At 36.2% G+C, this 26769-nt stretch overlaps 1 protein-coding gene across 7 annotated transcripts in view; it reads right to left on the reverse strand.

Annotated features, from left to right (window-relative positions):
• LOC133849225 (pneumococcal serine-rich repeat protein) overlaps positions 1-26769 on the reverse strand; it is a 198756-nt gene that overhangs the window by 111522 nt on the left and 60465 nt on the right. Inside the window, exons 1-2 of one of the 7 annotated variants that reach the window (XM_062285147.1) lie at positions 2676-2782; positions 1837-2100 (exon numbers count right to left, since the gene is read on the reverse strand). The exons of the other annotated variants lie outside the window; for them this stretch is intronic. The gene's annotated coding sequence lies outside the window, so the exon portion shown is untranslated. Of the gene's footprint in view, positions 1-1836; positions 2101-2675; positions 2783-26769 lie in introns of those variants that run through there. 7 annotated transcript variants of the gene reach the window in all.

Raw genomic sequence — 26769 nt, forward strand, 5'->3', positions numbered from 1 at the left:
AGAGCCCAAAAAGGGCATTTTAACCAAAGGCTGCAGTAATTGCATTTTAATGCATAATTATTTTACCTCAGAATTAGCACATTTTAATATTTAACTCAATTTATAGCAAACTTTGTATTTGAAAATATTTGTATTTTTTTATTTTAATTTATTTATTTAAGTCGATCTTCAAAACCTTTAATCTCATAGTTGAGAATGTTAAACTAAAGACTTTTAAATACAATAATAAAAAAAAAATGAAAATTTTCGAATTTGATAATTTACAGCTTTTTGAACTCATATTTCATCAATCTTAAAAACACAATAAATGAAAATATATAAAAATAAAGATATATAATAATAATTAAGTGCTCTGGTCACACTGAATTTCTAAAATAGGTAATATTATAAAAATTACTGATCTGGTCACATTGAAATATGCAAATATCAATAATATTAATGTAATATAATAAAAAACTACTCTGGTCACACTGAAGTATGAATATATCTAAAATTAAAGTAATATAATGAAAATTAACTGATCTGGCCACACTAAATGCTGAGAGTAGTGCGTATCTTCTAGTCTATCACACTCAACGTTCTTGTTGCTGTCATACAATTATGAAAATACCTCAAATTAAAGTAATATAGTAAAAATTTCACTGCTTTGGTCACACTGCGTATCTTGTAGTCGAGCATGCCCAACGTTCTTGTTGCTGTCGAACTTGTTTCCTTTTTTTTGTTTTGATGTGTAGGCTGATGAAAAAGCTTCGCCGCAATTCGTTGCGCTGCATTAAGCAGAGCATTGCAACAACAACAACAGCAACAACAATAATTGTTATGCGAAATCAGCGCTTTTGTTTTTGTAGTCGCACCTGGTTGCAAAGATCGCTTTCTCTCTCTGTCTGTGTCTCTGTCTCGGTCGCTCTCACACTTCTCTTTCTATTCTATGCTCGTTTCTATTGTTCCTTATCGTCCACACACGCATTTATACGGCGCCCTTCGCTCTGCCACCTTACGCTTAGCACCGCCTTTCCCCTTCCCCACCCCCACCACCGAGCTCGTCCATCATTACTTATCAGAAACCGACGACGCAGACGTCGACGTCGACGTCGCTGCCAGCGTTTATCGGCTTTTGGTTGCGACTGTTGCTGGCTTGCATATTATGCACTCCTATTTCAATTCAAATTCTGTTTTCATTTCAAATTTCGTATGCTCTTCTTGATTTCAAATTTCGTTCCACTGATAAAGGCAAAACAAATCGCGCTGATAAACAACAAAAACAACAAACAAAATAGCCAAAAAAAAAAACCAAAAAAAAAAAAACGGAACTGTGACAACAAACGGAATTTTTGCAACGACAGAATGTCTGTGCTATAAACAAATTAACCAAGTTTATTATTTTATAATCCAGGAAATTCGCATCATATTCAAAAATGTTAAAAGACTTAAGACATTGAGAAGATGCAATGCATTCCGAGAGTATTAAATAAACTATTAAGTAACTATTCACTATGGTAAAATTTATACCAACAACAATTTTACTTATGGTAAAAGTATAGTTTTAAAAAAAATATATATATAGAAATGTAATATTTGAATATTATTCATAATCAATTGACTAACTCTACAATAAAATATGTACTAGAAATAAAATAAAAATTTTCGTTTCGAATAAAATTTGTTAACTGTAAAGTAATACAAAATCTCTTTAACTACCCCAAACATAAACTTTCGTTTTATAGAGAAATTAGTTAAAAACAAGATATGCAAGTTATTCACGGTGCGTATGCGTGATGTGATGCGTCGCGTATACGCGATGTGTGTTGCATTCGATTTTTTTCTAACTTGACTCACCCTGTTTGCTTATGCAGCAGGCAGCGACGACGACGACGACACACACACACACTATATGCTATATATATATATATTATATATGTGATTGTGATTGTAATTGTTTGTACAAACAAAAAAAAAAACGATTTGAATTTTTCACAAATGTTGCAAAATGTTGTTCTCTCTCTTCCTTTCGCTCTCGCTCTCTCTCATTCGCTTGCACTTGCACGCTTGCTTGCTCTTTCTTATAATTATATGAAAAACGTGGCGTTGATTTCTTGTGCGCTAAACAGCAAAAAAAATAAATAAATAAATAAAACACACTTCAAAAAAAAAAAAAAAAAAGAAAAGAAAAACGAAACACTCGAGCACAAAAAAAATGCAAATAATTAAAACGTAGCACAAGGAAAACACACACAGAAAATTGTTTGCAATTTTACAACGCGGCGCGATAAGAACAAGAACAAGAACAATAATAAACGAAGGCACGGACTGCGTCCAAAGGAATTTGCGCTTATGAACACGTACAAAACACGTACACGCAGCAGCGTACAGGGGCAGCGCAGCCAACGCAGGCGCAGACGCAGACGCGGCGGCGGCAACAACAACAACGACAACAACAACAAGTGACGCGTGTAGCCTTGAGATCACGACGCGACTGAGAAGCGACAAAGACGCATGCGTTTTGCGCGCCTCTTTTTTGCGCTCAACGCACTGCAGCGAATAGCGGAAATTTGCGCGAATGACAAAAACAGCAGCAACAACAACGAAAATGCAAAAATAATGAAAGGGTGTTGCTGTTGCTGTTTGTTTTGTTGATTGGATGGATGCGTGTGCGAACAGAGAAAAATATAACCAACTTAGAATGCAACGTCAGCGACGGCGACGACGACAACGGCGACGACGCACACAAATAACTAACAGCGACTGTAGTAAAATGACAACTGAAACCGCAGGCGAAATGAAAACGAGTAACGACAACAGCGACAGCGACAGCGGCAGCGACTGCGACGCTGATGCAGCTGCGCTGCGCTGCGCGTTGGCGTATATAAAACGATTCTAACGCAGCAACAGCAAGTTTGCGTTTCTTCTTTCTTTCGCCTCGTCTCGTCGTCTCGTTTCGTTTTGTTTTGTTTTGCTTTTATTTTAGCAAACTTTTCACTTTTTGACGACGACGTCGCTGCGACAATTGCACTCGCACTCGCAACGCGCATTAGATGTGGAGCAAAGCAAAAAAGAGCGGCGAGAGAGCTTTTTCGGAGAGAGAGACAGAGAGCGTGTGTAATAGAATAACCAACGTATGTATGTATGCGTATGTATGTGTGTGTGTGTACGGAAGTGCAGCGGGTGACGCAGCTGCGAATAAACCGCAATGTGCAAGGCCAAACGCAAACGCGTGCGAAAGAGTCGGCGAACGCGTGTGCGTTGTTTGTATGCGTGTGTGTATGTGTGTGTGTGTGCGGCTGGGCAAGTGTAACTGATCGCGTTAGATGGGCGAGAGCGAGAACGAACGAACTTATTGGCACACGAGAGAGTAGAGGTCTGTTCACTCTTGCTCTCCACACACTTAGATTCCCTCTCCGCACCCGCACACACACACACACACACACACACACACACACACACACACACACAAACACACACATAAACACATCCATCATGCACTGCACACGCGTGCCCTTGAAAACTTGACCCAAACGGGGCGCAGCAGCTGCTGCCAAAGCTGACGTTGCCTCTGCTGCTACTGCTGCTTCCTCCCCCGCATCCCCTCCTTGCCCTCCTTGCACACCCACAATCGCAGCAATCGCAACACCAACGTGATGTTTGCTAGCAAGCAAAAGAAAGTGCACAAATTGTTAAAATTCTTACAAAAACAAAATAAAAACCAAAACAACTTTTGCTGCATGTGAAAAGCAAAAGAAAAGAAAACACATTTTTAGGGGAAAACTGCAAAAGCCACGAAAAATTCATGTGTGTGTGTGTGTGTGTGTGTTGGTGTGTAAATGCTGAAAGCCAATGTCCAACAATTTTCATTGCCAAACACAATTTTTATACAAATGCGGTTTAGTTCATGTTGTTGTTTATTCTAATACCCTGCACACATTAGAACTGACTGCAGGGTATGACGATTCCATTGCTCAATGCACGTATATATATTTAGTATATGCAGGGTATTACAAGTTCATCACGCACTTGCAATTGCAAGTTTCTAATACCCTGCACATATTAGAACTGCTCATTACTCAATGCACGTATATTTAGTATGCAGCATGCAGGGTATTTACTAACCCATCAGCTCTTACAATTGCTTCGCTATGCTATGTGCAAAAACAACAAAAGCGAAACAAAAGTGAGAGACAGAATAGAAAAGTAAGACCAAAATAATGCGCACTGCGCAGCCAGCCAAACATCAAAAGACGACGGCGAAGACAAATAAAGCGTTTACACTGCTCACCTAAGACTAAAGTTTACGGCATGCACTAAAAAAGTTAGAAGCAAACAAATGCCCGAATTGCATAGAATTATGCATCTATTAAATTCTATGCAATTCTGATGTACAAATTCAATTTCGGGCATTTTATTATGTAATGTATTTTGGCTATGACAAAACACTTAAGGTGCTGCCTATAAGACTCAAAAAATGTAAACGAGATGACAAATCGACACGACGAAGATGCGCGGAGGAGACTGCAACGTAGAATGAATGATTGTAAGGGGGACGGACAGTGGGGGGCTCTGGCAAGTGTTCGTTTCTTCACGTTCAATGGTACACACACACACATGCGTACATATACAAACGTGTCTGCATAGGAGAGGGTGTGTGTGTGTGTTTGTATTTTCGGACTGTGACGTTTGAGGAAAGTGCGCAAATGAGATGAAACTGAAGAATTTGAATGTTTGCAAAGAACCGAAAGGAAAATGAACTTAATTAACTGCAGACATACGTATTTACATACATATAGATGGTATTATTTTAATTCATTGAAATAGCTACAGTGATGCACCCATAAAACGAATATTGAAATATTTCAAATATATATTTCGCATTTATTTCATATTTGTGTTGTAAACATAAATTGTTTAAATGCTTGCAAACGTAAAAACGCTTGTAAAACAAAATGAATTAGAAATAGAAAATGCTAAATTTGACAAAAATTTATTCATTGTTATAAAAAATATATTGTTTTAAAAGATAATATTATCTAAATTTCGGAAATTATTTTAATGTAATCAATTCAAACTAATATTTAGTTAATTTTTAAAAATGAAGTTGTTTTAAAAGCTGATCTACTGTAGTTAAGTTCTATATTACCCTACAAATTACAATTAATTTTATTAATTTTTTGAATATCTTTATAGCTTAGTATTAAATTCTCTATATATTTTATAGACTGCATTTTATTCCAATAATATATACACATACATATATAATATATACAGCTTTTTAAATGCAGCTTATAATGCTTTTGTTGCTGTTGTATGAATTGTAAAGCAGAAACTTTTCAGCGTAGGGTGCAATGTGAAATTTCTATGCCACGATCACGAAAGTGCATTCAAAGGCATATCGAAAAATACATACATACATACATACATATGTACGAATGTGTGTATTTACATACACATACATATGCTTTAGTTTTGATCTACGTATTGTTTTATGTGCGCACGCTGCCAAAGTTGCGGCAATTGCAAAATGTTCAAGGTCGCGCGGCGAATGCACCTAATCCAACAACAACAACAACAACAATAAGAACAACAACTACAACTACAACTAGAAATACAATAATGAGTGTGCAGTACGCCCGCATACGCAAAATGTTTGAGTGTTCTACAAATTGCAAAGAGCAAAAACAATTTGCGCTCGTAAATTGCAAAAGCGCCTCAGTCGACGTCGACGTCGCCGTCGTCGCTGCCCGCGTCAACAGCAAATGAATTTCACTGTCAAGGTCGAGGAGCGTCGTTCGATTCCGATTCCGATGCCCGATGCCGATGCGCAACGCAATGCGATCGCTGCCTGCAGCAGTGCAAAGAATGAGAGAGCGCGTCATGCCAAAGAGAGAGCCCGACTGGGAGAGCACACACACACACACACACATACATATGCGATGGCGCGTGTGGGCGCGAGAGAGAGCAAGTTCGGCATTGACGGAAACGACGCGTTGCTTATGTAAGCGCAACCACAATGGGGCAGCGATGTCGACATCGTCTTTGAAATGTGCATACATATGTATGTATGTATATGCACATTGTGCACGCACGTCTCCCGCTCTGTTGGGTCACTCAACCCCCCGCCCCCACCAACACCCCACCCCTCTAGGCACTTCCTGCAGTTTTGTCGCTGCGCTTTTCATATCGCTGCATTTTGGCGTCTGTTTTGCTGTATTCGCATGTTTTTCTATCGCCCGCAATTGTTTTTCTCAAGTTCGCGGCTCTTGTGCAATTTGTCAGCACTACCCCTCCCTCTCCCTCTCCACACCCCTCCCTACCCTTTCGCACCACATACGCAGCATTCAGACGAATGCGTAATAATTCACAAATTGCAGCATGCGGTAAACAAAAACAAGCATAAATCAAAAGTTGAGAGCCGCTAGTCGAGACACACGGACGCCACGCCCTGTCGCCCCCTTTTGGGAGAGCGCGCGCGGGCGCGTGAAAAAAAATGAAGACATAATTTGACATAAGCGATGTTAAAGTTCAACGTTTCGGCCCACAAACAGCAAAAACATGAAAACATCAAAGGCAACGCCAAAAAGCTCACAAAAGCTCATTACGATGATCATCAGCTGATGATGCTAGGCAATGATTGACGAAGGCGATAATGTCAAAGACAGTCGAAAGCGCAGCTCACAACTCAGCGCTGCGCAGCCCCCGCTTCGCCTACAGTTCGCTCGCTTAATCATGTTCAAGAAAAAAAAAAATGAATGTGTATGTGAACATGTTTGAATGTATGTATGTATATAATGCAAAAAGTGCAGCAGCGTCGCCGTCGAATGCAGCGCGCCTGTCAAAGCTGCGATTAATCTCACTCAGAGAGCGCAGCAAGCGCAGAGAGCGAACGCAGCTTCAAGCACAGTGGGACCATGACATGATAGCATGGGTTACTCAAAACAAAATTACATATTATTATAGATAACATTAATTGTTGAAATACTTTAAGATTTATTAATTTTAATTTTAATGTAATTATAACAAAATAAATAAAATCAAATAATATCAAATGAAACCAAAAATAAAATTCAATTTAATTCCTCTTATATCTTTTACCATTCTTATTGTTTCACTATTGGCAAAAAATAAAAAAAGTAAATAAAGTCTATAAAACATATTTAAATTGCATGATAAGAGCCATTAATATAAAAATATCTCCACGTATAAACCAAATAAAATTGGGATTAATTACAAAAACATATTCAACACTATAAATTTAATACTACTAAGCATATAAATTGATTATTTACATAAAATAAAACTTTTTCGATTAAAGACACAGTACATTATGAATTTAATATTATTTAGCATGTAAATTTATTATGTACATTTATAAAAAAAAACAGTACAAAAATTATAAATTGAATACGATTCAGCATTTAAATTGACAAATCCATTGAGAAAGTGATTAGAGTCTAAAAAACAATATTTAAATTGCATAAAAAATTAACATAAATAAAAGCAGACATTAATGTTGAAACTAAATAACTGCTGAAATTAGTAAAAATAACTATAAATATCATTGGAATGTCTATAAATAATGCGACTTGTTTGCTATGCAAAACTAATGCGAACAGTAAACCAACATAACTATAAATATGAAACAAGTGTCTAAAAATAATGCGAAATATTTCGAGCAGATATAGAAAGGCATATTAACGATGGATAAAACAGAAAAAAAATAAAAATAAACAACCGATGCGGTCCACTGTGACAGCGGCATTCATAATTGAGATATGAACTTGGTAATATTTCATACCAAAAAAAAAACAAAAAGAAAAAGAAAACGCCAACTGACCAACTGGACAACCTGGGGAGAAGTGGAAAATGCGAAGAGAACTGGCCAACTGACTGGCTAGAGCTGAGTGCTGATCGGGGCTTGTTCGTCTAGAAATAACTTAATTGTCACTCAATTACTCAGTTTTCAGCTAAAAGCATTCATTGCTCTGGCTTAACGTCAGACGCCAAACGCCCACCGAGTGGTGTGGACCAAGACAGAGAGAGAGAGAGAGAGATGTGTGTGAGGCAGAGGACGAGGAAGAGAGAGGAAAGAACTGGTGGACGCTCGTTATGCTCCACGATGGCTCCGATGGCTAGGCGTGAATAATAGGCGAGAGTCGGAGAGTTGCGGCCTGAATGAAAATTGATGAGTTGCGACAGTTTTTGGCCAAAGGGCAAAAGCGGCTAAAAGAAGCGACAAACCAAACCAACCTCGATGTATGTGTATAAATAAATATATATACATATAGTATATATATGTGCAGAGAAGAAACAGAAAAAAATAAAATAAAAACAGGGCACGGCCCAAGACGTGAGCGCAAAACAAAATAGCGCAACGAAAATGTAGGAAAAAACTGAGCAAAAGAATAGCAGCAACAAAAAATACGTTTGTCATGCTTTTCAGTTCAGGCTCGCGACTGGAGAGTGGAGAATGGAGCGAGGAGAGTGGAGAGTGGAGAGTGGAGCGAGGAGAGTGTTCTTGCGTCCTCGAGGCTGCATTCAGCGGTCGATTGCCAACTCAATGCAACCATCAATCAAATTTACTTGTTTACCCCACTCTGCATATGTATGTATATATTGTGGGTGTTGTTGTGCTCAGAGGTCGCTCATAAGTTCAAATCTCATTTCGATGTTTTGATTGACGCCTCAATCGAAGCGTCTTGATTGAAGCTTTTAGCTATTTTTTTCTTTTCGCATACTGCAAGTTCATCGGCATTGTGTCTGCCTGCGCGCCAACAAGTGCCGGCTAGAATGCTAATGAGCTCAAGCCAAATTGAAATGATTGATTGATTAAAAAAAAGAAGAAAAAAAACACCCATTAGATATCTATCAAGAAATATTTTCCATACCATAATCATAGTGACGAAACATAGCAATTACTATTGACTGCGTGATATACTACGATTGATTGATTGCCGCAAGTTGTGGCACATTCCACAGAATTAATTCACGTTGTTTTTTTTGTGTAAAGAATAAGTTGTCATTCAAACCTGATTGAAGTGATATGTTTATTGATTGCTTAAAGTTGTTGCCATTTTTAATAGATTTAATTGACAAGTTTAGGTTATCAGTCAAACATGATTGAAGTGATACGTTATAGTTAACACTATAATTTACAATTATTATCTTATGATTGATGCTGAACTGAACTCAATTAGTCGTTATCTCGCAAATGATGTTTCACATTTGAAATTATTTGTTTGTCAATCAAATATGATTGAAATGAATGTGTTTGTGGGTGCTTTTTGAATGAGGTTATAATTTTGTATCATATTCTTTCCGCTGTTTCTTTAATGATTGATGCTAAACTAGAAAATTGCACCCAAATTTTTTTTTAAATATCATCTTTAATATTTTATTGTCATTCAAGCATGATTAAAGTAATTTTCTGAAGCTAAACTGATCTCTAGTTGTCGCCCCATCGCGATTTTATTGCTTGTCAATCAAACATGATTGAAATCACAGTTTTAATAAATGTTTCTTGATTAAAGCTATAGTTTACAATTATTTTAGTCAGCTACCTCTTCTTAATTGATATTGAGTTGATCTCAATTGATGCTTCAAAAGTCATTTGTAATTATTTTTGTCAATCAAACATGATTGAAATAACAGGTTTAGCCAATTCTCCTCGATTGAAGCTATAATTTACAATTATTTTTATGTACTTTTTCTTCTTGATTGATGTTGAGTTGATCTTAAGTTGTCGCTACATTGTGATTGATGCCTCAAAAATCAATTATGATTGTTTTCGTCAATCAAACATGATTGAAGTTACAGTTTTAGTAATTGTTCCTTGATTGAAGCTATAATTTACAATTAGTTTTGTGTGCTACTTCTTCTTGATTGATGTTGAGTTGATCTCAATTGATGCTTCAAAAGTCATTTGTAATTATTTTTGTCAATCAAACATGATTGAAATAACAGGTTTAGCCAATTCTCCTCGATTGAAGCTATAATTTACAATTATTTTTATGTACTTTTTCTTCTTGATTGATGTTGAGTTGATCTTAAGTTGTCGCTACATTGTGATTGATGCCTCAAAAATCAATTATGATTGTTTTCGTCAATCAAACATGATTGAAGTTACAGTTTTAGTAAATGTTTCTTGATAATACATAATAATAAATGTTTTTTGATTGAAGCTATAATTTACAATTATTTTTGTGTGCAACTTCGTCTTGATTGATATTGAGTTGATCTTAAGTTGTCGCTACATCGCGATTGATGCCTCGACACGCACATTTGATGTGCTCTCAATAACGTCCAGTTAGTCGCTTTCTCGTTCGATCCTGCTTCGAGGAGAGTTCACATGGTGTCTTGCCACCACATAAATCCTAATCAAAACTGTGCGCAAACAAGCAATAGCAAGAGATAGAGATACAGATAGAGAGAGAGAGAGAGAGAGGAGCGTGCATCTATAAATCCATTAATGCCATTTACCGCATAAACATCGCAGAGAAAACGCTGAGAAAATAAAAGGAGACGCAGCTAACTAAAAAAAAAAAGACTGTGGCGAAGCATCACCAAGAATTGCAATTGCTCCATAAAGTAAAACTAAATTGCTCAATAATTTTGTCCACATTTGATTATGTCTTTTGGCCGAAGCGAAGCCAGCGAGTGTCGAGCTTTGCCATGGCTTTTCCACAATGTTTGCAGTTTGCAGTTTTCAGCTTTTCGAGTTTCTGCAGCTTCAGCTTCAACTTCGACTCGACTTCGACTTCGACTTTAGCCTCCGAGAGTCGTCGAGAGTTTTGCCAGAGCCCTGTGAATTGCAGTCACGATTGTGTGAGCCGGGCGAATGGAGCCCACAAATTCAAAACCCATAAAGACATCAAAGCAGCAACGCGTGTAACAATTTGCCAGCCAACAACAACAACAACAGCAACAGCAGCAACAGCAACAACAGCGAACAACGAGCAACAAATCCATGTTGTTGAACTGGCAAACGCAACAAAACGCAAATTAACAACGGCAACACACAACTAAACTAAACTAAGCTGGCCAGCGGGTGTGTGTTTGTGTGTGGAGAGTGCAAAAGATTGCCGAGTGTAGACTGTAGACTGTGTTGACTACAGAAGACAACAGCCAGCAGACAAAGGTGCAAAGAGTGTAAGCAGAGGGGAAGAGATTTACAGGTCGGGTCGTGGCTGCAGAAGCCTGCGACGACGACCTGACCAGGCAACAAACAACAACTTCCAACTGGCAACTGGCAGCACCCGCACAAGCCGCAAACAATGCCAGACAACAAACAGCATTCGAAAAACAAAGCGACCAATAAAATACACTATAAAAGCAAAAAAATGCAGGTAAAGCTTAAAGTTTTTGGAAATGAACCTGCAAGAGCTATCAGCAACTTTTGCTAATAAGTTACTCAAAGTAGTTGACAATCAATATATTTTCATTTTCATTTGCAAATTACAAAATATTATATTAACAAACTGCGATATGCAAGATGCTACAAACATTTTATATAATAACTACATTTATGCGTTTAAGAACACACAATGTGTAATACCCAAAGTTGTATTGAAGCTTTTAAATCAGCTTGCATAAGCTTTAAGCAGCTTTTACTAATCAAATACTCAAAGTATTTGACAGTCAACATTATTTTATTTTACTTTGCAAGAAAGAATTGTGATATGAAAGATTATAAATATGTATATAATACAATAAATAAATTCAATCAACAAATAAAGAAACCCACAATAGCTTAAGTGTTGTTAAAGCTTTTAAAGAAGCTTTCGTAAGTTTTCAGAACCTATACTTATTCCAATCGCATAATTTACAATTTTGTATAAAACTAACAAAGAAAATGTAAACAAAACAGCAAGAAAAGAAAGCACAAAGAAATTGCAATTAAGAAAATCTAGTAAAAAAAAGTAAGTAGCTGTGATACAAAGTAAATCAATATAAATATAATTTTTGGAAATGTCAAATTTGCTGCCGAGCTATGGCAAGAAAGCTTTTTATAAGGGCGTCAACAAACTTTTATAAACGTTGTAGAATAACTGACCGAAAATTAAATAAGTAAAATTAATACAAATTTAAAAATTCGCAAATTGTTGTGAAGCAACTCAAACTTTATTGAAAGCTGCGATCTGTAGAGTAGATCTCTAAGAACGTTGGAATATATGATCTGTGGAAAAAAGCCTAGCCATAATAGAATGAGCAAAAATAGGAAAGAGAGCGTGAGAAAGAGAGAGAGAGAGGTGGATGGATTATTCCCGAGGCGTAATCGAACGTTCCCATAATTTGTGATAAGAAAACTTTACTAGAGAGTGGAGAGTGATCTCGCCCACCCACCCACACACCCCGTGTTTGGGATCGATGATGGCGCCTTGAATGCCGACGGGCCACGATCGATGTTGCAGCTGAAATGCTCATTAAAAATGTAGAAAGCTCAGAGAGTGCTCTCTCTCTCTCTCTCTCGCGCTCTGGGATCGCGCTGTCAGCGCTAATCGCACGATCTTAATTTACAGCAACAATCGCAGCAGCAGCAGCAGCAAAGAAAAGGGGAAGTTGGACAGAGAGAGAGAGAGAGAGAGAGAAGGGGGTGGAGGAGACACAGGACTACCGGCAAAGTGAAGAGATCGGCGATCGCAAACGATCTTCGACTTGGCCAATTTAGCGAACGCAACTTTCGCTTTTGGCTCTTGGCTCTTGGCTAACGATCGTCAATCGACGGCAATTTATTATTATGCAGCGTTTGTTACTTCGCATTTTAATTCAATTAAAAGTCGGTTAGAGATCATTGTAATTATGCATCGTATAAACTGAGTCAACAACTCGATTGCCCAAGCTGACAATTGAAACGATTTAACAACGATGTGATCACTTCTTTTTCTTTTTCATTTCTTCCTTTTGTTTTTGCTTTTGCTGCTTATTACTTTGAATAGTTGCGAGTTGAATTGCAGTTATACTTTAATACCACATCGTATGTTGTATTGAACTCTTCTATAGCTATGCTTAAAGTGATAAAATTTTGTGGTAATACAAGTAGTGATCTTTTTAGATTAAAGAGACTTGCTCTTTATTATATTCTTATTATATTATTTATTACATTCTTATTCCATTCGGAGTTATATTTTATTTTTAAGTCGTTTCACCAAAGTTACCTAAGCAATACGGAGTTATATGATTTTATACTTTTCTTTCCTTTTTAGATAATCCTTCTATTTTGTTTTAGTTATCTTTATCATTGAGAAATTTTATGTTTAAGAAACTAGATTAACAATCTAAAGTTGAATTATATTTTGATTTGAGATATTACGTTCTGTGTTTAACAATTTTATATTTGAATTGCTTAATTGAGAATATATTTTGGAATTTCAAGAATGATTAATCTAAAATGAATGTTGAATTTTGATCTAATTTCATAAATTGATATTTTGTGTTCATGATAAATTTTAATTCTTTTACTAAGATAAATCTCTCTCTACTTGAAGTTTAAGAGATGTTAAGAATTTTAATCTTTGTTTAAAAATTGTACTATAATAATTCTCTGTGCCTAAAAGTTGGTAAGAATTTTGATCTTATTTTAAGAATTTTACTATAACAATTTTCTCGCTCTTCTGCTTTAAACAGTTGTTCTTAAAAGTTGTTAAGAATTTGTAATTAAACTAGAGAATCAGTTCTGATCAATCAACTTAATGTCCTTCTACGTTTTGAGGCGCTATTCTCAAGCGCAACTCTCAGATATTCTTGCCTACAAACTGTTCGTCCGTCTGTCTGTCTGTCTGTCTGTCCGTCTGTCTGTCCGTTTGCTTGTTGCTGGCGCATTGCTGTGCACCCCCACGCTGTGGCTTCCCTCTGTCACACAAACATGACAAAATGTTGCTAAAATCGCATAAAAATATGTTAAATGTTGCATGTTGTGTGCTTTGTTGCATTTTGGGGGCAACATGAGCCGGGCATCAGCGTGGGCGCACAATAGAGTTGTTGCCTCCAACTCTCTCGGTTTGTTGTGGCATTTGCTGTTTTCTTTTTCTCGTGTTTTACTTCGTTTTTTCGATTTTTTTGCTTTGACATTTTGTAACACGCGCCTGCCAAGCGGCATAAAAATTGACATATTATAATGTCATTGGCGTTCCCGATTTGCGCCACTGCGTCGACTGCCACAATTCGTCAATACGCGCATGGGGCATGCAACATGCGGCGGCAGCGTGGGTGGGCAACACACACACACACACACACACACAAAACACACAATTGAAATTGTTGTTTTCGTTTCGTTTTGTTTTGTTTTGACAGGCAAAACGCACTTCAACTTCAACTTCAACTTCGACTTTTGCCTGCTCAAAATTTGTCTACAACTTTTTGCAGTTCTCGTTGTTGTTGTTGCTGTTGTTGCTGGTTGCAAGAGTCGCGCTTTGTGTTGTCTGTGGCCTGTTGTCTGTTGTCTGCCACAAGACACAGCAACATTCTTATCAGATTGTTGCAATGTTGCGCATGTTGCTGTTGTTGTTGCGCGACAGCGAGAGCAGAGTGAGAGATCTTTATCAAGTCGTAGGTTCAGGCCGCAACAACATGCCAGCAACAAGAGAGAGAGAGAGAGAGAGAGAGAGAGCGAGAGAGATGGAGAGTGAAACATGTAATGAAAATTATGACAAGCCAAACGGCAACAACAACCAACAACAACAATTGCAATTGCAATTGCAACTACAACAGCGAACAGCAACAACAACAACAACAACAACAACAGCAACTTTGGCAAATCATAATAAAAGAGGAAAAAGAAAAATTATAATTCAATGGAAAATTGCGCCCACACACACTCGCACTCACACACACACACACTCACACACACACATTTCATTGTTGTTGCTTATCGTGAGCGGAAAGCGTTGTTGTTGCTGTTGTTGTTGGTAGAGAGTTGTCAATTGGCTCGCCAACTTTTGATTTACTTTTTTCCCCAGCTGCAATTTCGGCTACACCTTGTAGCTATGAGCTTACAATTTCCGAAAACTCACACACACACACACGTTCACATACTAACACATTCATCAATCAGTCGAAGAAAAGCCAATTTCCCCCTCAGTCTGAAGATCAAAATGTCGCGATTGGCAAAAACTTAAGCAATGTGGAGCACAGCTGTTGATGCAATTGATCAGCTAAATCGATCGATCGCTCGCTTGTTTTTTTTTCTTAAACGATTCTGCGCTGAGTTCTCTGCTGTCAATCGACAAAACGTTTACGAAGCACACGCACAAAAGAGAAAGTGCAAAACGAACTTAGCTTAGCGCGATTTTAGTCTGCTTGCTAATTAAAATAAATCTGATTAAAGCAGCTCTTCGAATTCGACAATATTTTGAATGCTCCAAAAATAATCTGATATATTTTGCACTTAATTTAAATGTAATTCATAGTATATCGACATACCAAATACAGTATTTAGTATATTTTAGTAAACATTCAGTTTTTGCATGTTCCAAAAACAATTTGGTACATTTTGGAGTCTATGGTATATTTCCGTACGTTAGTATATTTTACTATATAAACTTAGTATATTTCAAAAATACCACTACACTATTTCAGTATACATATATGTATATATATATCAACTGTAGAATTTGGTATATTTCAGTATTTTGCAGTATATTAACTTGATATTTTCTTAATATTAATACCGTTCTTTATCAGCATACCAATCGATATACCAATCATAACCTTATATAAATATTAATATTATGTGGTATACTAATTTGGTATATTTTAAGAATAATACCGAACTGTATTAATTTTACTAAAAATAGGTTGAGAACATTTCATAGTTGAGCGCTCTAAGAGGTTATAAAGAAAATTGCAACATTTATTTTATAATTCTTGTTATAAGATTTTTTCTATGCATAAAATATTCTATATTTTATGATTTTATTATCAGCTTTGTAAAATAAATACTTGAATTTCCGCAAATTTCATAAAAATATATTTTTTCATTAAAATTTTTTAGACTTGAATCTTATTTCGCGAATTTGAGTTTCCAAATACAAGCTCAACATTTTTATTCTAATTTTGTAAAAAGTAATTTTCGCTTCCTGCGTTTAAATGCTCCGTTTATTTAAGACATACTGGACAATCGCATTAACTCCATTTGGCATTTCTCAGATACTATTTGGGAGGAAATATCTAAAATAGTTGCAACTAAATAGAGGAGCAGCTGGTTGCTGGTTGTTGGTTGTTGGTTGCTGGTTGGTGTTGGCTTTACTAAATTAGCATATCAGTTGGGGTCGGCAGGCATTTTGGCCAAAAGAATTACAAATTACGGCAACCGTTAGCAGAGGAAGCAGCTGAGGAAGAAGCAGAGAGAAGAATGCAGCGTTTGCTGTGAGTGTTGGCCATGTACAGCGAATATCTTCAGCTGGTCAACGCATTGACAGCCGACAGCAGCAACAGCAACAGCAACAACATCAACAGCAACATTGGCAATGGGTTTTTGCTTTTGTCGTTTATCACGCATCGCTGTCAAAGTGTCACTTTAGCTTAACGTTGGTGTAACGCCAAAAGATATCGCAGACAATTCCCCGAGTCGCTGCGATTGCCACTCCCCAAGTCTCCCAGCAGCAACCACGGCAGCGGCAGCCACGGCAGCAGCAGCAGCAGCAGCAACTGTTGTCGTTGTCGAGTGGGAAAAGCGGCGGCGCGCACGCGTAATAACGCATAATGTGCCAACAACAATCACAGCAACGGCAACAGCAACAGCAACCACTACAATCACAACAGCAACCACAACAACAACGACAACAACAACGACGACAAAATCACGTTAATGACAGCGACGACGTGCCGCAAAGTCAGCTTCAACTTGGCCTCTCTCTCTTGCCTTCTTTCTTTCTGTCTTTACGTCTCTTTCACTCTCTCTTCGATTGCTGTTCCGCAGGCGCAACAGCGAAAAAAGACAAACGTCAACAAGCTGAATGAAAATAAAGGCGATCGAAACTGAAACAGCCAACTGCTGTTTTGTCACATCATTATCAGTTGAGTTGGCCAAGTTTTGTTGTTGTCGTTGATGTTGTTGTTGTCGTTGATGTTGTTGGCTCGCAGCTTGCTTTGGCTTTGGCCTGGAGTGTTGGAGTATTGCAAGTATTGGAGCCGGCATTATTGACATGACAGACACATGGCAGGTGTGAAGGAATTCGCCACTAAATCATGTTGTGCGGTCCACATTTTGATTGGACAACAAAATTCACTCGCTGCAGTCTCAGTCTCAGTTGCAGTTGCATTCGCACTTTTGCTGTGTGTCGCCATTTGGTCACTTTGGAGCACTTAATAAAGTCATCTAGCGGTTCGCATCAAACGCCACCACACTGTCCAAACAAACAAGGGAAGTGACTACACAAAATTCCTTATCTATTTATTGGTATTTGCTTTTGTATTATATAACAAACAATTCTGCTATTAAATGCAATACTCCAATGTCATTACAGTTTGCATTAAATATGACTTATACGAAGTATTAATTATTAATGTTTAATTTGCAGTTTGTTATCCAACCTTTTTATTATGCAAAAAATATAACAAACAATTTTGCCATAAAATGCAAATCTCTAATGTTATTAGAATTTGCATTAAATATGATTTATATCTAGCATTCATAATTTGTCATTAATTTAGAGGCTGAATTTCTCAAATATTTTATATTTTATAATCCAAAAATGTATAACAAACAAATTTGCTAAAAAAAAAAAGAGGAAAACTTCAATGTCATTAGAATTTGCATTAAATATGATTTATATCTAGCATTCATACGTTGTCATCACTTTAGAGGATTAATTAATGAATTATATTCGGTTGTATAATGCAAAAATATATAACAAACATATCTGCTATAAATTGCAAAACTCTAATGTCATTAGAGTTTGCATTAAATATGGTTTATGATAAATGCAACACTAACATTCGCATTTTGTCAACCAACTAGGATTGGAATTATATTTGTTTGTTCTTTTTTATTATGCAAAAGTAAAGTAGACTAAACTGCTATAAAATGGAACACTTTAATGTCATTAGAGTTTGCATTAAATATGATTTATGCCCAGCATTCACATTTGTTCATTAGTTTAAAGGCTGAATTTATGTATTTCATTGTTGTTTCTTTGATGTGCTTAAATATTTCATTAGAATTATCATTACACGCTCATTATTAATTGGTAATCTATGAGCTTTTAATGTTACTTTCCCATTTCATACAGAATATTTTCATGATCTTATTTACTTATATTAATTTTAATTTATGAACATTTCAAAGTCAAGGAAGTATTTGGCATTACTTTATTTATGATAATCTGCATTATTTAGCTACATTACATTGTTCATTACTATTTTCATTAGAAGCATTTCAAGTACTATTATTTTAAATAATATTTATAATTTTCATATATTTTTGCCAATTTAGTAACTTTTTAACTTTAACAATTTTCATTAGAATTTTCATCATAATCGATTCGCTCATTAATTGATTTGTTGCACAGTGTTGTCCAACGCACAGACAGAAAGACGTAGAAGGAAACAAGGTGTTTGGGGAGAGATAAATTAAAACGTTTAATGTCGCTGCCGCTGCCGCTGCCAGATGAAATTGAAATTGAAGTTGAGGTTGAGCTTGAGGTTGTGGCTGTGATGAAGTCCCAGTGCAGCAGAGTGGCAACAAAAACGCCGCTTGCGCCTTCTGACTTGTTGCATGAATAATTCATAACAATGAACGACAGCAGCGGCAACAAAAAAAAAAAAAAAAAAAAAAAAAGAAAAAAACGAGCAGCAGCAAACATGAAAGCAGGAGGCTCAGTTATTAACTGGCATTGGGCAGACAAAAAAGTGAAAGCTCATAAGGCAATCAGTCAAAACGTCATCAATAGAATTAAGTAATCAAGTTTGGCCGAGGCACAAAACTGACCACACACAACACATCGAGACGAGACGAGACAAGTTGCAGCAACAATGGGGCAGCTGGCCACGAGGAGCAACTGAGTAACTGAGCATTGATTGTGGTCAAAAAGGAGTTGTCGGAGAACAAAAGGGCGAGTGGCAGGACCACCAGCAAAAAAAAAAAAAGGGGAAAAGAAAGAACATCGAAAACAAAAAAGAAGGAGAAACCACAAACAGACAAACAGCAGTTGGCACTTTTTTTGTGTGTCTTCCCTTTTTGTGTAGTGTTCTTTTTTTTTTTTGGGCCAAGTTTAAAGCGGACACGAGAGCGAAAACAAATGTCGATAAAGATAAGCCGAAAAAGCCGACTCCGACTCCGACCCTGGCAACAACATGTTAATTTGGCAACTGGCCACAGCGAGTTGGCGCGAATCAAAAAAAAAAAAATTTAAAGAGCCAAAAAGCGAGGAGCTTCTACAGCGCGTGCTGCGCTCTCCTGTGGCACGTTCCAGCTGCATATGTTTGCTGCCACACACACACACACACACACACAACAAAACGCACACGTCATTTATGCAAATTTCTTTTGCCGTTTTTTTTTTTTGTTTTTATCCTGCGCTAATTATTGCTGCGCATCGAAATGCATTTTGCATGTGGCCACGCCAATAAAACGTCTCAAATAATAATGAAATAATCATCATCATCGTGTGCAGCTCAGCCCCCCATAATTATGCAATTATTTTAATTGCAGTGCGTAAAGTGAAAACACACAAATTAAATTCCATTTCTTGAGGGAAAATGTTTATCATAAATGGCAAATTAGGCAAGCTAAGGTCATTCATTTGCATATTATCATGGATTAAGCTTCTTAAACAGCTTTAACGCTTTAAGCATAAACCCAAAAGAATTACAAATAGCTCTATAAACTTTACATCGACATTGAAAAGCATTAGCAATTAAAAACTATTTGCTGATCAATATGAAATATTCTACCTGTTTAAGTGACTAATGAACAGCATTAGTATTATTAATCAGTTACACAGCTTTAATGTGCTTTGAAAGCTCTTAATACACAAAGTGCAGTTTCACTAAACAATAAAATAAAATATGCAAAATACATTTCACTAATAAAGCAATTTAGTTGTAAATTTGTTAAACACAACTGATTGATAAATCGAAATCGTTTTACTCAACGTTAATGAGCTTTGCAAGCTCTTAGTATTGAAAGAGGCTTATCACATGTATTATTTATAAAATACTTCTGATAATATAACAATTTATAACAATTTTAAATATACCATTTTCTCCTGTATAACTAATTAATAATATACATTGATTCCCAGCAGCTTTAGTAAGCTTTGCAAGCTTTCAATATTTCAATTAAAGTCTCGATAAGCAATTATATTTATCATTAAATACTGTTGATATGAAAAACAATTTGCTTGTAAGTTGCATGTGTTTTTGATGGTTAATAAATTCAGTAATTTACCAAATTTTAATGTAAACTCATTTAAATAAAACTACTTCCTCAAATAAAATAAATTAGCTTATAGGTTTGATGTGTTTTAAATGCGTAATTTCTTCAATGTCAAAATAATTGTAAGTAGCTTTAATGAGCTTTAAAAGCTCTTAATATTAGAATCAACTATAGGTAAAATACTTTTTGTAAATTTCAAGTATTTTTGCTGTTTGAAATACTTTCGAAAGAAAATCATCATTTGATTAACATAACTGATTAAATAAGTTGCAATAATAGAAAGCAGCTTTAATGAGCTTTAAAAGCTCTAAATATTAAAGTTAAAGTCTCATGAATAAAATGAAATAGTTGTCATAAATTCGATAAGCTTTAGCTTGTATACAAATTGTTTATGATTAAGAGCTGGCTTATCAATGCGCAATATCTGGAGAGCCATCGACTCATCAGCTCATAATATTAAATAAGCCATCCCAAAGGAACGGCGAACAAGAATAGATTTTGACGTCTTCAAATTGTGGCGAGTGCAATTTGCAGTGGCCTCGCAAGTTCAACTAACATTAAAAGAGAAAAGTAGAAGCCGCACAGTTGAAGTTGCAGTTGAAGTTGAAGACGAAGTTGAAGCTGGAGTTGAAGACGCGGCTGCAAGCAGAAGAACTGAGAACAACAGCAGCTAGCCAAAGGAATGCGGCGGTAAATGAAATTGGCAAGAGAAGAAGAAGAAGATGATGATGATGATGAGAAGAGTGAAGAAAAGTGGCAAAAGAAGACAATTCGAGTTGCGTGATTTGCGTGAGCGTCGTGCGTTGACTGAGTGACTGACTGACTGACTGACTGAATGACTGACTGATAAACTGACGAACTGAACTGACTGCAACTCCAACACCAACACCAACTCTAAATCTGACTCTGACTTCGACTTCGACTCTGTAGCGGGAGTTTTTCCAGCTGCCACAAAACCCAAATTACAATACACACACGAGCTTAGATGTTGTTGTTGCTGTTGTTGTTGCAACTGCTGCTGCTGCTGCTGCTGGGACAGTTGTTGGAGGAGTCAGTTGGGAGTCTAGAGACTACAGTCTCTGGGATCTTTGCTGTTTAGAGTCAGTCTGCGGTGCTTGGCACACACCAACACAATTGAAATTCCACTGCTGCAGAAATTGCATTTCACGCTGAAAATGCGTGCTCTGCGTGCAGCAGCCTAAAGTGCAACGATAGCGGCAACTCCAACAACTGCAACAGCAGCAACAGCAACAGCAACAGCAACAACTCTTTAAGTACAGCGAGCACAAGTCGAAGACAGCTACACACTTTATTCTTCATAACCAAGAGTTTCACATTCAAAAGTAACTTATTACAAATCGAAATGATTTCACTCAGCTTTAATGAGCTTTGAAAGTTCTTAGTTTATATATTACATATAAAATACTTCTGATAATTAAAACAATTAAACTATTGTTTTTTGTTGCATTGATTTTACTCAGCTTTAATGAGCTTTGAAAGCTCTTAGTATTAACAGTAAATTACCCTAGATAAAATCCTTTGGATTTTTAAAGAATATAACCTGTATCATTTTGTTTCACTCAGCTTTAATGAGCTTGAAAGGTTTTAGTATTGAAAGTAGTATTATATATAAAATACATTTGATAATTAGAACAATTTAAACTATATCATTTTATTTTCTATAATTGATTACTCAGCTTTAATGATCTTTGAAAGCTCTTATTATTGCAAGTAGCGTAGTAATATTTCTAGAAAATAAAGGCATTAAAAGACTTCATTTCATAAAAGTTTACCTACTATAATATAGTATTAGCTGTATGCTAACTGCTTAAAAAGCTATCAACAAATCGAAATAATTTATCTATTTATGTAGGCACCTTACTAAGTTTATTTTATGATATTTATTTTATTAAAGAATTTGTTTCTAATATTTATATCATTTTATTTCCCGATTATATTATTTTTATTTTATTATTTATTGTTTGTTGCCTTGCTTTATTTATATTATATAGTATATTTTTTTGATTAATCTTTTACTACTAATTTTATTACTACACATTTTATTTGAATATTTGAAAATTTCATCCTTTTACTTTGATATATATTTCTTTATTATTTCGCGCCTATATATCTCATATTGTCTTTTAACAGTTTATGTTCTTATTTTTATTTTTTGTTACTAATTTTTTTGTTATACATTTTATGATATATTTATTTTATTTGGCGACAATTTTAATATATGAAAATTTCCTTAGATTACTTAATTTATTTGAGACATACATATATTTTATTTTATTTGGCTTCAATATATATTCAATAGCTTCAATTAATCGCCCATTGCAGCAAGCGTGTTGCGTTTGTGGCATGGACTCTGTGGCAGTGGCAAGTTCAGCGTAATGCAACGCAACGCAATGCGACGCACAAAACTTTATGGGATCAGAGCTGACTTGGCAAACTTTATGACATAGTGATGTTAATCTCAGCCAAGAGTCGACGACGGAGTCGCGTTGAAAGTTGCAGAGTTGCAGTGTTGCAGAGATGCAAGATGCAGAGCTGCAGATGGAGTCAAAGTCGAAGTCGAAGTCGAAGACGAAGTCGAAGTCGCAACTCGCAGTCGCAGTTGGCAAAGTCAGTAGGAGGCAGCCAAGTAGCATTCAGGGCAAAAGTGTAGGTGCGCGCCTGCGCAACAACTGCCGCTGGGTGGCACGTTGCAAGGAGAGACAGAGAGAGAGAGAGAGAGAGAGACAGAGAGAGAGAGCGAGAGAGTGCAACATGTTGTTGCGGTTGTTGTGGGTTGCAATTCCGTCATGCCGCAGCATGGCAAAGGCGACGCAACACTTGCCACGCTTTAAGCATCGTTCTCAAGCTCATCCTGTGGCATCATCATTGTTGCTGTTGCAGCATCGAATTAAAGCCAGCAGCGAAATAATAAACAAAATCGTTGCCCCCAGCAGCAAAGAAGTAAAAGAAAATAAATAAATGCCAACGAAATGCTGTCAATATTAATGCAAAAGTCAGCGTCTTATTTAGTTGCCACTTTGTTTGCCACTGTTTACATTGCCGCCTGCAACTTGCTGTGGCAACTTGTCAAAGCACAAACTTGCATACATTTTATTCGCTTTTTCTGTTTCTGTTTCTGTTTTTGGTTGCTTTGTTGATTTTTGAGACACACAACGTGCGCGCGTATACGCAACATGAGGCAAGCATGAGATTGCAGCTTTTTTGCTCTTCTGTGCTGTGGCATGCAACATGAGGCATGAGATGTCGCTTGCCACATTCGAATGTGCCACACAGCACAGCTCTTAAGATGCCAAATGCCCCCAGGCTGAGGTCAACAATCTAATTACAAGTCGACGCACGCAGCTGTCGCAGCTCAGTAAATGCCCCAGAAACCTGCAACGCATGCAACACAACACAAAACAACAACACAACATTGCCGAAACCCAACAAAACTGTCGTGACTGGGCGCAGTTCCCATTCCCAGTTCCCATTCCAAGTTCCCAATTTCATTCCATTCCCAGTTTTAGTTTCATTCCGCATTCCCTATTCCCCGCTTCTCACTTCAGTTCTTTTGCTTTGCTCTTCTGCACTATCAATTAAACTCTTTACAATCTCCCAAATTGGATTATAATCTCATAATCTTTAATCGAATAGAATGAGGTTTCTCCCAAAATGTCCTTTACTTATTTCATAAATTTATTCTTTACTTTAAATGCTTTTAATTTGCTGATATAATATTTATAACATTTCAAATATATAGAATATATATTTTTACTTTTTGTAATCCTTACTTTTGTAATCCTACTTTTCAAATATTGCTATTATCCCATCATCTAACTCCTTTTCTGCTTACTTCCAAAATTTGTTCTATTCAAGAAATGCTTTTTTAAAACCATTTCTAATATTCATATATTATATATAATGTTTGAGAAATTATTACAAAAATGAATCTAGCATTTAATTATTTTTTTTACTAACTCTCTTTCTTCGAAATTCCTAAATTCATTCTTGGAATAAATATCTTCTTTTTTTTTTGCTGGTATAATTGTAATACCATTTCAATTATATATAATATATAATCTTTGTGGTTTCTCCCACAAATTTCTAAAAGTTTAGCTTTTATTTATTTACTTTAGTAATCCTATATTTAAATTATTGCGATAGGCTCATCATTTTACTCTTCCATTCTTTTTCTACATGTTTCCTAAATTATTTCATTATAATAAATTTTGTATTATGTTCGGAAATAGATTTGAATACCATTTGAACTATAACGAATGCGAATGCTTTGAGACTTGTTCCGAAAATCATATCATCTTCGAAGTATGTTTTGAATTCATTCACAATAAATGTTTTTTATTTGCCGAAATAGTTTTAAAGCGCTCAGTTTTCTAAACATGAAACAAGAAATTCTATTATAATAGTAATACATATAGGAATTGCATTTAATAATTGGAATTGTCTAGGATTGTTTTCTAGTCTATCAAGAAAATTGTTTGCACTCTTTTTTCAAATATTTGCATTACGTTAAAAACATTTAAAACAACAAAATTTGTGAGGGAAAATTTCAAAATTTCAATTAATGCAAGTTTTAAATAAAATTTTCGCAGACTCTAAAGAAAAAGAACTTCTAAAGAACTTTTGTATTATTTACAAATTTATAAATTCATACTTAAAGAGTTCTTAATAAAATTGCAAAGTTTTTATATAAAAAATTTGCCAAAATTCTAAACTAAATTTAAAAGTTGTGAATCACTTATAAATTTATAAATCCATATTTCAAATATTTGCATTATTTTTAAAAGATTTTAATAAAATTTGAAAATGTTGTATTGCATGTAGAAATCTTTAATTAAAGAAAGAGTTTATTTCATTTATATTCATATTAATTTATTTAATTTATAAATGTAAAAATGTTTATAAGAATTGTTAAAGCTTTTGTATTGTATAGAAATGTGAAAATTTTGCATAAATTGTGAATTTAAATTTTGTATTTCAGCTTTAAAATGCATATATGCATTTGATGACGTTTAAGGAGATAATGTGAATATTGAATGGAAAAGGAATAATTATCGATTGCATTGAAATGCCATTTTCATTAAAATCGAAAAATATATATATTTTTTATTTGATTATATTTATTTATGATGTCCCCCCGTTTTTAATGCACTTACAAGTGATGACGATGCCAGAAGAGAGAGAGGGAGGGGATTAAATTGGATGGCATGGTTGTGGCCGATATGAGAAATCCATTAATAAATAAAGTCAGCAGCGACGCGTTGACAACTCACCTGCAAAGAGCGAGAGAGAGAGAGAGTGAGAAACGTGTTAAATGAAAATGAAAATAATGTGTAAAAAAGAATTTCATTAAGTGCAATGCCTGCCAAAGGGCCAGCAAAATGGCGGCCATTAAACGAACACACACACAAGTGTATACATATATGTGTGTGTGTGTGTGTGTGTGTGTCAACTTTTGCACTTTTTGCGCAAATGCAAATAGTGTAAAATGTGAAAACGACGGCGGCAGGTGAATGCAATGGTGTGTCATGTGGCATGCGGCATGTGGCATGCGGCATGTGTGTGGCAATAAGTGTGGGTAATGCACACACACACACACACACACACACTCAGTCGACTGCACGCTAGCCGAAACATAAAACGAAGCTGTCGCATTCAACGCTTCAGCGATTCGCCCTGTAAAATACGCTATATAAATGCTTATGTATATACTTATGCACACACACACATATAACTTCAATGGCCGTTGCATTATTGCGGCAACGCAACTAACAACAACAACAACAACGACAGCAACAACAACAGCACGCCTACAATTGGCAAACCGCCCTAGCAAATGTCCAACCCCAACAACAAACACAACTCAAAGTACATGTGTGTGTGTGTGTGTCGAAATAGTCGAAATATATTTCGAGGTTGATCTAAAGGCGAAAGGGGGAGAGTAGAGAAAGAAGAACACGCAAGCAAGCAAGCAGGAAGCAACGGCAAAAGCAGAGCCTAGAAAAAATCAACGAAAAAGAGGCGTGCGCTATGCATGTGCGTGCGCCTGTGTGTGTGTGTGTGTGTGTGTGTGTGCGTGTGTAGGGTAGCTCAATTTCAAGTCAAGCCAAGCCAGCAGGCAACAACAACAACAACTGGACAGCCGTAAGAGTAAGAGTGACAGTAAGAGAGAAAGAGAGTGTGAGTGCGCCGATTGCCGATGCGTTAGAGCGAGTGCGAGCGAACCTCTTCGAACGCATTAACTAAGAGAGAGAGTGGTAAGGGTTGCGACACACACACACAGTGTGTGTGCAAGCGAGAGAGACCTATACAGTTATATTGTGAGCCTAGGCAGAGAGACAGACAGAGCGATAGGCTAAAAAGGTGTAAAGGTAAAACTACTAGGAAAAAAA

The sequence above is a fragment of the Drosophila sulfurigaster genome, chromosome X (assembly GCF_023558435.1).
Source record: "Drosophila sulfurigaster albostrigata strain 15112-1811.04 chromosome X, ASM2355843v2, whole genome shotgun sequence".
NCBI lineage: Eukaryota > Metazoa > Arthropoda > Insecta > Diptera > Drosophilidae > Drosophila > Drosophila sulfurigaster.